The following is a 6,000-nucleotide window of genomic DNA, read 5'->3' on the forward strand; positions in this document are numbered from 1 at the left end:
GCTAAAGTACACATTAGTGTACACTGTGTTTAGCAGCGTGGCGTTTTGCGATAAATCGCTCAAAATTTTAAAATGGCATATCGGATGAAACTAGAGACTCTAATCTTTTGATTTAAACAGGTTTCAGTGTAAAAACTTATTTAGGTTTCTTACCAGAAGTAGTTTTGTTGGCGTTTCTCCCAAAGACAAACTCCGCTGTGATCGGCGCCATGTTGTTTTGTCACATGACTCCGTGTGTTGAAAGTTTAACCCTTTTCGGACAGTTCAGAGTCTCCTGAACTGAGATCATTGGTTTAACTGAATAAAAATCATGCATTGCATATAGCAAAAACCAAAATACAACATCCACACGTGTGCGTGGGGTCACACAAGGATATAGCTTAGAACGACTTAATTGCACCTTCAAAAACGTAAATTAAAAAAAAAAAAAAGTTTTTAAGGTGTTCTAATGCTGATCTTTTTCCACACTGTAATGTAAACCATAAGAGGGCGGATGAGACTGTTTTTATCCATTTTGCCGCAAAATATGACATTTTTCCTATTGAAATTAGATAAGCTCAAAGCATTCACATTTACAAAAGCATCTAAAGACCTAACTTAGCTTTTGATCAATATAAAGTACTGTGCAAAAGTTTTAGGCACTTGTGAAAAATGTTGCATAGTGATGATGTCTTCAAAAATAATGATATAAATAGTTTTCATTTATCAATTAATGTCATACAAAGTCCAGTAAACAATAAGCTAAATCAATATTTGGTGTGACCACCTTTGCCTTTAAAACAGCACAAATTCTCCTAGGTACACCTGGACACAGTTTTTCTTGGTTGTTGGCAGATAGGATGTTCCAAGCTTCTTGGAGAATTCACCACAGTTCTTCTATCTATTTAGGCTCAATTGCTTCTGTCTCTTCATGTAATCCCAGACTGACACAATGTTGTGGGGGCCATGACATCTGTTGCAGGGCTCCCTGTTCTTCTATTCTAATCTTTTCTATTTGCAAAAGTAATGTTTGGGAGTCTAACATTTATATTTCCTATTGACACACTAAAGCTGAAAATATAAATAACCATCTTAAGACAACTGCTTTTGTGAAACATCTTATGTGCCTAAGACTTTTGCACAGTACTGTATTTTAAACACTTTAATTTCTAATTTCCTCTTCTTTTTTAATTAATCACTTTTACTATCATTCTTGTTATTGTTTTTTTTATGTTTTTATACTCTGACCTGTGGATTAACATGAGCTGCATTGTATGTATGAAAGGTTTTATACAAATAGAATGTATTATTATCATCATTATTATTTGTTTGTGTCCCTGTTATGACCACCATTGATCCATGAAATTTCTCTAAATTCAAATATGTATTAATGAGTTGAATACTCTAATAAACAAACATGTAACCCACAACCACCTTCATTATTATGGCAGACTCACTGTCGGTAAAGCACTGTTTGTAGGCTACACAAAGCTTCTCTCCCAGGAGCATGTCAGCTATTTCATGGCACTCATTGTTCTTAGAATGATCCTTTGTCCCCTCCTTCGAGATTCTAAATTTATCCACCAGAGACAAAAGGTGGCGTGATAATTAACTGCATGTTACTGCTACTGAGAGGCTGTAATGCGAGACACCCTCTACCCATTGTTGGGTCCAGTTTGGGGCAGTGGCTGAGAAAATGGAGTGACATCACCTAGTGAGGGCAGGGCTGGGCCGTTTGGTCTCCTGTGATTGGTCCCATCGTGTGCCACCAGGGAAGAAAACAGGTATAAGAGTTGCATGTTCAGTGAAGGTGGGCAAAATTTTCACACATTTGTGCAGCATCCCTAGGACGAAAATTAGAGTTGGTTACCATGGCCACCGTTGTGCCGGTGAGTATTTTGAGAATTTGGATGTTGTGTTGATTTTTGCGTTTTTTTAGATTAGCTGGTTACTCTTTTCTGAGAATCGAAGATGACTTTACTCAAGGTTGGAGTTTAATAATTGATGGTTCAGGAGAAGCAATCTTATATTGAAGCAAACGTGATATTTACTCTGCACACCATTTATTTGTGCAGATTGTTTTTTGGGATGCATATTTTGACATTAGATGCACATAGGTTTAGAGCTTTCTATAAAAGACTTGGGGGTTGGCAGAGGTTGAGAGATTTTCGCATAGTAACAATCTGAACATGGACAGTTACAGAATACAATAGAGTCTGTAGTGTTGACACAATTAATGACATCAAAGAATGGACTTGGACCACTTAACATAATTAATCTTATTCTCAGTTCAATTAGTTTGAGCTCTCTTTGTTATAGACTGGGTCAAGTTCTGTTAGCGCTATTAGTGTGGATGTATCATGTCTGTGCTTGGGGGCTGATCAGGTGTCAAGTAAAAGAATCTGTGTCTTCAAGCTTGTTGTATAGGGTCTATGTGTGTGTCTGAAGGCTTTGGTTTCCCAGGATGTAGTTAATTAATCGTCTTCTTGGTTCAAAGGAGTTGGAAACTAGTAGCTTGGAGACAGATTTTAATTCACATAAAAGGTCTCCAACACTTGGGAATTGTCTTGTAGTCGTCCTATGATAACATTTGGACAACACATTTTCTATCTCTTTGTCTCTGTTTTTCTTTCAGTGTGCCTCCTGCTATGGAAGCAGTAGCCTTCAGCTCTTTGGGAGGGGGTATGGTGGCGATTACATGTCCCTTTTCAGTTATAGAGGGCCCAGAGGGGCACCTCGCCCACGTCTGGCCTGCCACACTCCGAAGATGACGCTGCGTCAGATTTGCCACATGCTGCGTATAATGCGTCAGCTGCGCAATAAAGAAGCAGCAGCTGCAGCCGCAGCCGCCAGGTGAGACTTTTATATACCCAAAGACTCCCACAAAACTTTCCCATCCTCAACACGCTCATACAAAACTGGCAAAACTTGTCCCTCGTTTATTTATAAATTGTGGTTACAGTAAGGCACTTACAATGGAAGTGAATGGGGCCAGTCCATTAGCATTAAAATTATAAAATTAAATCCAAAAGTATAGCCACAAGATGTAAACATTATACGTGTTAACATGATTTTAGTGTGATAAAATCTCTGATCTACATGATCAGTGTGATAAAATCATTTTTAGGTTTTATTGGCATTCCATCATCAAAGCAACGAAGTTGTAATATTGGATATAACTTTACACTGTTAAGGTTAGTAAGTGATTTTATCGCACTAAAATCATGTTAACATGTATAATGTTTATGTCTTGTGGCTATACTTTTCAAACAGTGTGAATTTTAATGTTAATGGACTGGCCCCATTCACTTCCATTGTAAGTACCTTACTGTAACTGCAATTTCTGCTTTTTTTAAAATAAATGAGGGACAGTAGTTTTTTTGTGGTAATCAATATTATGCCACAAATGCTGTTGATTGATCTCAACTTGCATTGAACCCGGAACATTCCTTTAAGTCATATTTGGGCCAATAATGGTGGCATTTGTATCAGAAATTGATTCAGAAATTATACTCATCAATATATTCATTACATTGTCTTCTTTATCATTCAGTATATGGTTACACAATTAATTTAGGATTTTAAAAATAAGGTGAATAATCTTGAGGTGATTCTCAAGATTTTCAAGGGAGATACGAAGATATCAGATACTGAAATTTCAGACACTAGCATAAAAGAAAAAAAGAAAGAAATGAAAAGAAAAGAAAAGAAAAGAAAAGAAGGGTTATATCGTAGATTCTTGAGTGTAGTAATAGGGAAGCAAAAATCAAGGCCTTTTCTCATATTTGAGACTGATGAATGAATACTTTGAATTTATGTTCTAGTGAATTTATGGCTAAATTAGGGAGGGAAAATATATTTATATTGCAATGTTTTTTAATATTTCAGTAGTTTGGTGTTTTTCTTCAACACCACTCTTGTCTTTTGATGAGGCATCTCTGCAGAATCTATTCATAGTCAATGGCAATTAACAGAAAGAAATTTGTCTGCATAGCTGGAAGTATCCAAAAATGTAATGTGTTCACAACTATAGTTTGACTTTGCCTTCTATGTTTCTTGTTTGTAGAAAGCAGAGCTCTCCGATGGTTACTCCCAGCTCACCCATGATCAAATCAGAGAAGCATTGCTTGCCTGCCTGCTTTCGACGCAGACGTAGCAACAATGTCAAAAAAGTAAGTTAAGCATCCAGCCTCCCAAAACCTCCCAACAACTTCAGCCTTGTGGGAGTTTTCAGATTGGGGAATGGAGCCACACCTCACTCTCCAGAGAAGACTTAAAGTCAGGGATCGAGACGTTCTACTTACGTACCTGTTGGATTATTTTGTTGGGAGGACTTTTTGTTGCAACATAACATGCAACCAATCTGTTTTAATTCTCATAACAGGATTAAGTTGAGCAGATCTTTACATGTCTTAAGTGCTGGCACTTTATTAAAGTTATCTTACCATTTATAATGTCAATAAATGATTTTTTAAAGATATATATGTTCTCTTGTTTTGTTCTTCATATTACTGGTTTGGACTGTAATTGTGAAATCTATGAAATTCCAGTAGGGTCAAACAGTTTTGAGTACTTCTATCTGTAATTAAACCAGTGGAAAGTCTTCATCAGGGTGGAAATATGACACAGCTATTTGTTTGTTTATTTATTCATCTGTTTGTTTGTTTCTGTGTGGGACTGGGGGCCCAAGGTTCCTTCACTTTAAGAGGCATGGTAGAAACTTAGCTACAGGTGTGCATTACCATGTTGAAACTAAAACTGCAACACAGCTTGTGTGTATATATTGTCAAACCATTGCTTTCTTTTTATCTGGCTTTGAGTAACCTTTCAATAATAAAATGAAAAATTTGTGTGGGGTTGCTTTGAGTATAAATAACCATCAGCACAGTGTCAGCTCTGTAGATTAGGCCTACTTGTACAAACTTTTTAAGATAAGTCATACTCTACAAAGATTCCAGTTACGAAATCCCCATTGGTTTAAGAGCTAATTTTAGCCCCCCAAAAAGCCATGTGGATAACTGATTCTTCTTCTTTCAGCTGCTCCTCTTAGGGGTTGCCACAGTGGACCACCTGTGATCACAAACATGGGGAGATCATGCAAACTCCACACAGAAAGGACTTTCTTGATGTGAGGCAACAGTGCTTATCACTGTGCCACCATGCCACCCGCACGCGGCCACTCCGAAGCAGCTCTTATGGAGACAGATTGCCCTCACTGTGAGAGCATGAGTCTCAAGATGCTTCGTTCTCGGATCAACCTCGTTCTGAGAGACGATTCCGCCTGACGCGCTCTCCCACTTGCCCCTTCTGTGACTCCCGAGGGATCACACGAGGGGGCACGGCGGGGCCGTCAGGTTGAGGTAGATGAATCAGAGGTGGATCTCGTGCTGGCGCAAGCCCTCCAAACCCCTCGATCTTCTCTTGAAGCGGCTTTGCCTATATATTATTATTATATATATATATATATGCGTGACGAGCTCCAGTCCTCTGCTGGAGCGCGGGACCTCATTACGTTTGGCGGTTCTGACGATGAAGATCGAGATCAGATCGCATCAGAGACTGCGAATGGTCCAATGTTGTCGAGTGATTCTCTCCTAAAATGATGAGTACTGTGCACAACCGCTTCCCGGTGGTGAGTGGCGCTCAGTCTCATCTAGCGAGCCGATGCGCCTGTTTTCCCGTTCCGCGGATGCATGAACGGGTCCACGCGGCTACACGATTCAGTTCGTATGCCGTCCACCTCCCTCTCAGTTTGAAATTAATCTTCACTCCCAAATTCACTAGGTGGGGAAATTAATAATTATCATTAAACACATTTGAGGTGTGTATTAATTAATATTGTGCACAACTGCTTCCAGGTGGCGAGCGGCGCTTAGTCTCATCTAGTGAGCGAGCCGACGCGCCCATTATCCCGCTCCGCAGTTGCGTGGCTGGTCCACACGGCTACACAATTCAGTTCGTATGCCGTCCACCTCCCTCTCAGTTTGAAATTAATCTTCCCTCCCAAATTCAGGGTGGGGA

The sequence above is a fragment of the Myxocyprinus asiaticus genome, chromosome 46, assembly GCF_019703515.2.
Source record: "Myxocyprinus asiaticus isolate MX2 ecotype Aquarium Trade chromosome 46, UBuf_Myxa_2, whole genome shotgun sequence".
Classification (NCBI taxonomy): Eukaryota; Metazoa; Chordata; class Actinopteri; order Cypriniformes; family Catostomidae; genus Myxocyprinus; species Myxocyprinus asiaticus.